The sequence below is a fragment of the Talpa occidentalis genome, unplaced genomic scaffold, assembly GCF_014898055.3.
Source record: "Talpa occidentalis isolate TD23 unplaced genomic scaffold, MPIMG_talOcc4v2.1 talOcc4.15, whole genome shotgun sequence".
In the NCBI taxonomy this organism is placed as follows: Eukaryota; Metazoa; Chordata; class Mammalia; order Eulipotyphla; family Talpidae; genus Talpa; species Talpa occidentalis.
This window is the reverse complement of record NW_023601543.1, coordinates 22,752,972-22,764,276: the sequence shown is the minus strand read 5'-3', so window position 1 is coordinate 22,764,276 and position 11,305 is coordinate 22,752,972. Positions and strand designations below refer to the sequence as shown.

Genomic DNA, 11,305 nt, shown 5'->3' with positions numbered 1-11,305 from the left:
AAGGAGGGAGGAGGCTCAATGGAGTATGGCAGAACACCATGAGTGCTTTGATGGTGGGTGTGATGTGGTAACATACATCTGAAGAGGTGTGATTTCATTCAAGCCTTCCAAAACTTACACTTTGTTTCTTTTTATTGTTTCTACACTGCTAGGATTAATGATTAATAGAAATACAGATTGAAGCTGCGCTATCCTTTTCCCGATTTTAAAGCAAATACTTGCATCATGTCACCATAACGTCTGACTTGTATAGGTTTTTCTTAAATAATCTATATTCATTTGAGGAAGTTTGCTTCTATTCTTTTGCATTTATCAGGTATGAATAAAATGACTCCTCAGATCACCAGTCAGAAATAAGCTAAAACCCAATTGGTCATAAGTAGAGACTGAAATAAGAACTCGTAGTTATACTTACAGTTAATCAAGGCAAAAAAGGTTAAAGAATCAATAGATCAATGTAGATGTGTTCAAAAACTGTTCTGAATTCATTAATAGGCTTGAGCCTGATACTAAATTTAGTTCCTAGTGAGTTGTTTATATACCCCCACCTTAGGTGGAAAGTAGTATTAGAGTAGGGATGTCACTAACTCCTTAGGAAACAGTGGTGGTTGGTTATGAAAGCAGTGCCTGTAGGTGAGTTGCAGTATAATCAAATACAATCTCTTCACTTTAGCTCGTTAGAGAGAATGAGTGCAATTATCGACTTTATTTGCCAGCTGGGCAAACTGAGCTATTGTGATAATGCTAAAAGAGATTCCACTAATTTTTCTTTCAGAAAATATTTGCTCTTCCAGACAAGATGTGAGGTACTGAGAAACCACAGCAGAATTGAACTCACACGGTCCCTATCTTCACAGAGTTTAGAGTCTAAACAGACTCATGGGTGATTTGTGTCTATAATTTTACTTTAGAACTGCTCCATCTCCTTTCTGCAACACTTTCCTCCCTTTCAGATGCCCAAAATTTTCATGGTGCACTGCCTGCCAGCTCAAACATAGGACTTTCCGTTCTTCTATCCCCTAACCACAAAAATAAAGATGTGATATAATCTGTTACAGCAGTTCCCGAAATTCCAGATCACTCAGTGTCTCAGTAATAGCATTAGTTTTCCCCTAGCTCAGAAGAATATTTGAAATTATTAAGTAATTAATTTCAAGCAAATTAGTTTATGTACTGACAACTTAGTGGCAACTTGAAAAAAAATTATATACATAAACTGGAAGAAAAAATATTTTTATTTCATTCTCAAATAATCATAATTAATAATGGAATACATGTGCCTGCACAACCTCTTAAACTTCTAGAATCACGCTGGACATCACCATTTTCTCCTCCATATTGTTTTCACACAGTCCTTGCTTTTTAATCACAGGAATTGCCAAAATCTGACTTAGCAAATGTATGATGTCTTCAAAAATAATATAGCACAATCTAGTGTTAATACTATGAATATCTTGTGTAGTAGTTCACGTGGTATCATATCAAATATCATCATTGTTTCCCTTTAAATTCTAAAAGATCTCATAGCGCCCCTGTGAATTCATTGTATCTTCCTTGGGTATCTTGGTGCAGAGTTTAGGAATGATACCTTGCATCCTTTTCCCTGTTTCCTTTTAGATCGCTCTTCCTACATTTGATAAACAAATCTGATGGACAGCCAACTTGCTAGTGAATGGCCATGGCTTAATATAATACCACTTCTGGGTAGCGCATATGAAACCATTCTTATTTTAAAAGCAAGTTTACACTGTTCAAAGTAAAAGATCACATATACATCCAAGCATTGTACTTGGATAGTGAGAAGACTATTTTAGATGTGGAGATGGCTATTCCATCCCTCAAAAGGACTAAATCTATCAAGCGTCCTATCAATACCAGAGAATATCTATAGTTTCTATAAGATATGGTTAATGGGGGGATCCCTCAACCTGCTAAACATGGAGCTTCCATATGATCCAGCAATTCTACTCTTAGGTATTTACCCAGAGGACACAGAAACATTAATTCAAAAGGGCACCTGCAGCCCTATGTTTATAGCAGCACTATTTACAATAGCTAAGCTATGGAAACAACCCAAATGCCCAAAAATAGATGACTGGATCAAGAAGATGTGGTACATATACACCATGGAATATTACTCAGCAATCAAAAAAGATAAACTCATGCAATTTGCAGCAACATGGATGGAGCTGGAAGGGATCATGCTCAGTGAAATAAGCCGGAAAGATAAAGAAACATACCGGATGGTCTCACTCATAGCAGGAATTTAGAAAACCTAAATAAGAGACCAGGAAAAAGACTAATTATAATAAAGTAAATAACAAAATCAACAAGCAACTATAAACCAGAGACACACTATGGGGAGAGGAGGGATTAGGGTCAAAATAAGGGGGGTGGGAATTGTATGGGGAATATAACCAAGATGAAAATGCATACATTGTACAAATATGAAAAATGATGTAAAATATATATAGAAAAAGATATTGTTAATGTAGAGGCCAAACTGATGTGTTCAATTTACGCCTGTCAGTACTTACTGTGTGACCCTGCAAGTTACTTCGCTTCCTTTTGTATCTTAATTTTCTGATTACTAATAGGAACACAAAAAAACACATATTGCATAATCCAGAAAACAAGGTTAAATAAGGTAATGTATGTAAAGCATTTAGAACAGTGCTTATCACAGATAAAATGCTTGATAAGCATCACACATTATTACAAGTAGAAATAACAGGTTTCAGTGGTCTCCCATGAATGAAAGGTAAATGGATGAGTGTATCAATGTCCTCTATCACTGACCCAGTAAGAGGGTTATAAGACAATGGGAAACCCATAGTCTTTACCTGTAATATATATAGTCATCCTGGCAAGTAGTTCTGGTTAAGTGGGTTGATTTTTTTGTTTATACTTACCAAATTGTTGGCAATATCAATTCACTTTGCATTAAGGACATAGGACTAGACGACATGTGTACAGTTCTTGAAGGTCAGTCATATTTGGTTCTGAATTTTAAAAAAGAAAAAGAACTTATGGGATGAATGGCATTCACTTCTCAATGAAGGAAGTGAAGGTAAAATATGCATTTCAAATTTCTGAAAGGGTTTAATTCTTTTTTAAGATTTTTTATTAAAGTAGCATTGTTTTATAAAACAATGTCAGCTTTAGGTGTACATTATACTTTGCTATCTATAGATACTACATTATGATCACTACCAAAAGTCTAGTTTCCATCCACCACCATACAATGGCCCTCTTATACCTTTCACCCACCCTACAACCCACTTACCCTCTGGTAACCACCTATGGTCTCTAAACCTAAGAGTTTCTTTTGTTTTTTCTGTTCATTTGCTTCGTTTATCTTCCACATATGAGTGAAATCATATTTGTCTTTCTTCATCTCACTAATTTCACTTAGCATAATACCCTCTAGTGTCATATACATTGCACAAACAAGATTTCATCTTTTTTTGTAACTGAGTAGTAATCCATTCTATAAATAAACCATATCTTCCATATTCAGTCATCTGCTGATGGGCACTTAGGTTGTTTCCATAGGTTGGCTATTGTAAATGATGCTGCAGTCAACATTGGAGTGCATATATTATTCTAAGTTAATGTTTTCATGTTCTTTGGATAAATATCCAGGAATGGAATAGTTGGATCATGGCATTTCTATTCTTATTTTTTTAAGGAATCTCCATACTGTTTTTCATAGTAAACATTAGTTACGCACCCACCAACAATGTACAAGGGTTTCCTTCTTGCCATATCTTACCAACACTTGCTGTCTCTTGTCTTTCAGTAATAGCCCTTCTAACAGGTGTGAGGTGATAGTTTGCTGTGGTCTTGATTTGCAGTTCCCTAATAAGTGATGATTATCATTTTTTCACATTGGCCATCTTCCTTCTTTGGGTAAATGTCTATTCAGATCATCTGGAAAGGCTTTACTTTTAATTATTCTATTTTAAGGTCATTGTTCTAGTTCACATTAAGGTAAGAAAAAAATAAAAGCAAATTTGTAACTTGAAAGTCTTGAGTGATATGGCATTTCTATTTCATAACACCCAGGAGGACAGAGAATCATAAAACATCCATCCACGGATATTGGTTTATTCAAAATTGTACACCACTCAAGACAACTGCCAATCCCCAGCCTACTGGGGTTTCCACTATGTTTTTTAAAGAAAATTCCAATAATACAGCCACTCAAAGTCTTTCTCTCAGAATCTCTAGGGAAGGATTCACAACTCATTGAAAAAGAAGTAAGACACTAAAAGAGGAGTCATGGAAGCCAGAAAAGATCTTTTGTAGAGGATATACTGAGTATATATTGAGTGTACTCTTTTTGTTGCCAATAGTCCATCTTATACAAGCTACGTGTGCAGGTTTATGGATGTACACAGTAATAATCAAGAACCAATAATTGCACAAGCACAAAGTAGAGGAAAAGATATTAGGATCAGATGTGTGGAACAAAACCAATGTGTCAGGAAACAGTGGAACACTCAAAATAAAGTGAGTTAAGCTTTCCTCAAAGTCTGTTTGGAAAGAGCTGGGGCATAAATTATAAAAAAAATCCACCAATTACGACTGGACACAGGAGGAGGCCAGTTTGGCAGCTAAGAGAGTTGGAACCCTAATTGTAGTAGTTACTTCGGGGAATTCTCTTTGAGAGAGTAGGGGAAATCAGTGCTTTGTTGTCAAGAGGCTGACTGGGGCATGACCTCCAGTATCCAACCGAAATAAACTTGATTCCCCAGGATTCAGAGACTAAGCATAACCATAGGCAGTGACAGTGACTGTCATGAAAATTTATAACTGGTAGAAAACTTAGAAATGCTTTGGCTCACTACCTTGTTTTGTAGATAAGGAAATCGATGCTCAGAGGGCAGAGGGATTTGCTCCAGGATCACACCTGGTGAGTTAGTCTGAGAGCCAGGTCTCCTGATTTCCTCTCTATGCTCTTTCCAATCGTAGAACCATTTTTCAGCAATATCAACACATCATAGTCAACCTGCGCTTTACTGTTCTTTAGTATGACTTTGTTCTACACTTGTGAACTTTATGCAGAAATACATTGACTAAACATCTTTCTGCAAACTACACAGGTCATCACTTTCAGGAAATATTTCTAGAGCTCAACCAGAAGAGGAAATGTCTCTAATCACTTGATATTACCAAAGAATATTTCACAGACATCATTAGAGAAAAAAAGTTTATCTTTAGAACATTTCAGTTTCAATAATCTTTATGAAGAAAAATAAGCACAGGGAAATTTCTCCCAGCTTCCTTAAAAGCTTGCCCTACTGCCAAGATTTGTTGTATTCTTTGGGTGAAGGCATTGAAGGTTTCTGCTAAAACCCAAATAGGTTCACTGAGAGCAAAATATTGGCAAAAACACACTTAGAAAATCTTTGAGGAAAAGGTAGATGCCAAGAAATTTTAGTTTGGGGAAGAGAGGGCCAGAAACAAGAAGAAAAGTCAAAGAAAAGTCTGAGAACTGACTAAGAATTCTGGATGTATCCTGAAGGCAATTAGGATCTCTTGGTGGGGAGAAGGTGAAGGAATTGCAGAGGAGTTAATTCCACACGTTCTTTATTTCCTTTTCTATTTCCGGCCTTCATTTGGAATTAATTTATTTTGAATTTTATTTATCTCCAAATTTGATTCATTAACTAATCATGTATGTATTATTCTTTTAGTCATTGCTCTAAATTTTACAATATGTACCTTTACCTTATCATTGTCTAATTTCAAATAATACTGTATTACTTAATATCAAATATAATAACCTTTCCAAAATAAGCTTCCATTTGTCCCTTTTCTTCTTTCACAGTATTTCTCTCTATATTACAAACCTCACAAAACCTCTCTCTATATTACAAACCTCTATATTACAAACCTTACAAACCTTATTTTAGGTTTTTAAAAAAGATTTATTTATTTATTTATACAAGCACTGGGTACAGTCAGAAGCACGGGAGGGTGAGAGGATTCACCAGAGACAGAGCGGGGAACAGAAACAGGCAGACTGATGAAGTACACTGCTGAGGGGAGCAGCAGGTGGCAGGAGAGGTCTGTTGTGCCATGTGGGACCCTCTCAGGGGGCCGGGGATCGAACCGATGCTGCAGAGGCTGTGGGCAGCTTCGCAGCCCAGAGCTCAACCACTGCGCCATCAGGGGAGGCCCTATTTTAAACAATACTCTTAAAGAAGTTGAACATAGGAAAGAAATGCGTTTCATATTTACTCAAATACTTTTTATGCTTTTGATTGCCTTCTGTGTATCTGTGCTCCCATCTGACATCATTTTCCTTCTGCCTCCTTTAGTGTATTTGTAGTGTGAGTCCACTGAGGTCAAATTTCCTCCACTTTTGTTTTTCTTCACTTTTGAAATATATCTTCTCTATAGGATTTTACACAGCCTTTTTTTCCATCATTGAATTTAAAGGGGTGATCCTATTGTTTTCTGTCTTGCATAATTTCTGAGAAGATTTGTATTCAAAGTCTGGTCTCTGGATGAAACATTTTTTTTATCTCTGGCAGATTAGAGGACTTTGTCTTTAACAGTGCTTTTCAGCAATTAAAATATGATGTAATTTTGTCAGTTTTTCTTTAAGTTTACTCTTCTTGGCAACCATATATTGGTCTTAATATATTTGTGGGTTCCTATTTCTCAAAAAGTTGAAAAATTACTTCCTTTATTCCCCTAAGTATAGTTTTATTCTATTTTATAGTGTATCTTTTTAGCAGTTTTGAAAATCAATTACTTTTATTGTACTACATTTGATAATTCTTCTCTCCCAGTTTTATGAATTATAATATACAATATTGCATTAGTTTAAGGTGTACAGTATAATTATTTGATATATGTATACATTAAAAATGATTACCGCAATAGGCTTAGTTAACATCAATCACTTCAGCTGCACTTTTTTCTTGTGATGAGTACCTGTGCAAATCTCAAATATACAATACAGTATTATTAGCTTACTCACCATGCTGTATGCTACATTCCCAGAACTTACTTAATTTATAACTGCAAGTTTGTCCCTTCTGACCTTCTTCACCCATTTCCCTCATCCTCACCCCACCTTTGGCAACTACCAGTCTGTTCTATGTTTCTCTGAAGTTCAGATTACGCATCTTAGTGAGATCATGCAGCATTTGGTTTTTTTTTTAATTACTTTTTTTTAAGAAGTATTTTTTATTTATACAAGTGCTGGGGTACAGCCCAGATGTGCAGGAGGGTGAGAGGATTCACCAGAGACAGAGAGGGGAACAGAACAGGCAGACTGACGAAACACACTGCTGAGGGGAGCAGCGGGCGAGACAGGAGAGGTCTGCTGCACCATGTGGGTATCTCGCTGGCCGGCCGGGATCAAATCCACACCGCAGAGGCTGTGGACAGCTTCACAGTGCAGTGCTCAACCACCTGAACCACCAGGGAGGCCCCATGCAGTATTTGTATTTCTCTTTCTTATTTCACTTATAACATCTTATGTATATAATATTCTGTCCTGGGTGAATAACTTAACTTTGAACATATTCTAAAACTTTACAATTTTTTCCTTCTTTCACCACATTTTATATTTTAATGTCTCATTGTACACCTTTATTGCATGTATCTCTCAACTGATTAGTTTAGATTTAATTTTAGTACTTTTGTCTTTTAAACTTCATGTTTATTTTATATATGGTTGATCACTACTTTTACTCTGATTGCTTTTTACAGCAAGTTTTTTTTCCTTTTGTGTGTTTTCTTGTTGTTAGTGCCATTTCTTTTCAGTTTAAAGAAGTCCCTTTATCATTTTTTGCAAGGTCAGTTTAGCAGTGATGAACTTCTTTAGCTTTTTATTTTTGGGGAAACTGCTTCTCTGCTTCATTCAATTTACTGTTGGTCCTCTCCATTTTTTTCAGTTCTATCACTGCATCCTTCAGCTCTGTTACTTGCTTGGATCTTTCTTAAAATTTTTTGCTCAGCCATTTTTCTCATGAGCCTGGTGGGCATCTTTATAGCCCATACTTTGATCTCATCCTCAGGTAGTTTACTTATGTCCCTTTCTTTACAGTCTTTTTCAGAGGTTTTTGACTTGCCCTATCTTTTGTGATATGTTCCCCAGTCTCCCCATTTTGCCTGATTCTCTGTGTTTGCTTCTACTTACCCATCCACCCTACTTTCTGTCCTGGTCCTGCAGGAGGGGTCTTGTGCAGGTGCTGTCCCATAGGGTCCAGGAGCATGGTCCCCTGTGACCAGCTAAGCTAGGTGTAACACCTGTGTGGGGGCACCTTCCTCCTACATCAGCATGAAATGGTATAAGGGGCTGTTGGCCAGGCTGCTACAGTGTGGTGGTCAGACACAGTTGAGGCACATAACTATGGGGTGCTGGCGGGTGATAGTGGGGGCCATGCCAGCTATTTTGTGCTGCTCTTGTGTTGCAGGTGGGGTGAACTGTCCCCCCATCCCAGCCACATGTGCATGGTTTGTGGGGTGTAGCAGTGACCTGCAGGAGATTCAGATTTATCTGTTGTTTAAGTCCCCTTCCTTGTAAATTATTCCATATGTAATTGTAGATTTGTGTGTTTGGGGCAGGAGGTGAGAATGGGTTGTTCCTCTGCTCCCATGTGGAAACAATCTCAAAATCTCAACAATTATTTCCTCAAATATATTTCCATCCCACTTCTTCTAGCAATCCAATTATGTGCCTGTTAGAATGGTATTATATCATATTTCATTGATGTTGTTTTGCTTTCTAAGTCTTTTTCTTACTGTGCTTTGTGTCAGATAATTTCTGTTGTTAGATCTTCAAATTCATGGGTCTGTTTTTCTAGTGTCCAATTTGCTGTTAATCTCATTCAGTAAAATATTAATGTGCAATATTGCAGCCTCTCTACATGGTTTTGTTTGTTTGTTTTTATAGGCACATTTTGGAGATATTGAGGGTTTGGCTCTAAATCAATGCAGTATTGCAATAAAGCAAGTCAATGCTTATTTTTCTTTCCCAGTTCATTTAAAAGTCATATTTACACAACACTATAGTCTATTAATTGTGCAATAACATGTGTAAAGATATGCATACTTTAATTAAATGTTACATAGAAACAGGAAGTGAGCACATGGTGTTGGAAAAAATGGTGCCAACAGACTTGCTTGATGGAGGTGGCCGCAAACTTTCAATTGTAATAAACAAAGTATCTGTAAAGCACAACAAGGCAAAGCTCAGTACCATGAGGTGTGGCTGCAATTTGCTGTTCTCTCATTTGTTCAATTTTTTTCTTTAAATCTATGGAAGAAAGCGGTATAAAGTGATGGTGATGAGAGCTGAAGAGGTGTCTGCCTATGAGACTTAAGTAGCAGCAAAGTTAGGTGTGGAACAGTAGGTGGAGGTGGGCTTCAGTTATGCAGAGGAGAAGAGAAAGTCTAACTCCTGCATTTCCAGAATGAAGGGTAAGAATTAATTGACTCAACAAAAAGTTCACTCCTCTGAATACTAACTGCTCATTTTCTGCCATTCTAGCGGACAGGTTTCACATTTTTACTCAACTGTTATATTAATAAACAATGTAAGGTGTGGTCTCGTGTTCCTGGGCTTCTTGCTGACATGTTGTCATGAACTTTATTACTCTTTTTATTGTGTAACCTGAGCAAACCTTTGATTCTTTCCCCTGAGTTCAAGCTGACAAGAAAGACTTCAACTGTCTAAATGTAGATTCCCAGAAAATCCTTTGTCAGTAGAGGTTATGAACATAAATTTAACCTTGGTATGTAATTAGAGGGGGAAGGACTAAAACTGCTTTATATATGAAAAATGAGAGAAACTCAGGCGAGAACAAGACAGAGAAGGAAGGAGGGAGAAAAAGAGATATAGGCGGGGCCTCCCTGGTGGCGCAAGGGGTTAAGCACCGCACTGTGAAGCAATACACAGCCCTTGCAGCACGAGTTCTATCCCCAGGCAAGCCAGGGAGCTACCTACATGGTGCAGCAGACCTCTACTGCCTCGCCCGCTGCTCCCCTCAGCAGTGTATTTCAGTCAGTCTGCCTGTTCTGCTCCCCACTCTGTCTCTGGTGAATCTTCTCACCCCCTGCATCTCTGGCCTGTACCCCAGCTCTTGTATGCATAAATAAATAAATCTTTTAAAAAAAGAGAGATAGGAGGAGGGAGAGAAAGACAGAAAGGAAGATGAGAGGGATAGGTAGGTGGGAAGGAGGGAGGGAAAGGGGAGGGAGAGAAGAAGGAGGAAGGCAGAAAGGGACTATTAGAACTGTCTGGGGTAAAGAAGAGAAGGCACTGACTATAAAACTGCAGGATTTTGTCTGCTTCTGGCCAGAGTATAGAATAGTCAATGAGGAGGATTTCTCTACAGGAGGGAAATTGCTTGTGTATTCTGAAAATTACACACTACTTACAAAACATTGAACATATCCCTGGTTACAAGTACTTAAGTATGCAATTTGGTACTTCATGAGGAAAGTTTTGCATTACATAAATTTGTGTTTCAGAACCTTCTCCCATTCTGGGTGCAAGCTGAATAGCTGAGTGGGAGTTGATATAGCTTTTATATCAATCATTATGCAAATCTGCTTTTGACTTTGCCTTGAGATTAAAATATTCTCGATTCTGTAAAATTATCATAGTTGGGGAAGTAATGTTTTGCCTAAATAAATGCTCTTCCTCAAAAATCAATTAATGCCATGTTTTATATGAAAATCAAAGAAGGCGAAATGGGTACGGGGTGACTTAAGTGGCAGATTTTTGTTCATTTCCTTTAGTAGCACAGCTAGAAGAAACCCTAGTTCTACTAAGGTACAGATGTTGAGGCAAATTCTCTGAGAACATAAAGCCAGTGAGAAAGATGAGCTCCATCCCAGGTCTTGGTGCTCCCAGGTCACTGCATTAAGCAAAAGAAATCTCTACAAATCTGCACAGGAGAGGAAGCCTGCCATTGCTTCCATTCAAACAGCAGACATCCTCTCCCTCCTATTTACCTGTTTCCCTGCCCTTCCCCTAGATCTTGTCATGTCCTAAGCAAAAATTTCTTTTGTAAAACCGAACACCATTCTCCATCCCACACAGGTCACAGATTTACACCTCTTGCTCTCAGCTCAACATTCAAATTTCAGTTTTATGTGTGTTTATACCCGTAATCACGTGGTACTTAAGAATAATGCTTGATTATTCCATGGGGTTTGTTTTGCCTCTTCCATTTAACTGTGAGCTTTTAAAGGACAGGGGCCGTGTCTCCTGCTTGTGAATAATAACTTCAGTCTTTGCCAACCACCCACACACAACCTTATACAGCACAGA

The 11,305-nt window shown here is 37.7% G+C and overlaps 1 long non-coding RNA gene across 2 annotated transcripts in view; it reads right to left on the bottom strand.

Moving 5' to 3' along the window:
- Positions 1-2,534: 2,534 nt before the first annotated feature.
- Positions 2,535-11,305, bottom strand: part of LOC129145862 (uncharacterized) — a 75,126-nt gene continuing 66,355 nt past the window's right edge. The window contains exons 2-3 of one of the 2 annotated variants that reach the window (XR_008551981.1): positions 2,913-3,002; positions 2,535-2,590 (exon numbers count right to left, since the gene is read on the bottom strand). This is a non-coding gene — a long non-coding RNA (uncharacterized LOC129145862). Of the gene's footprint in view, positions 2,591-2,849; positions 3,003-11,305 lie in introns of those variants that run through there. The other variant, XR_008551980.1, reaches the window with a different exon arrangement.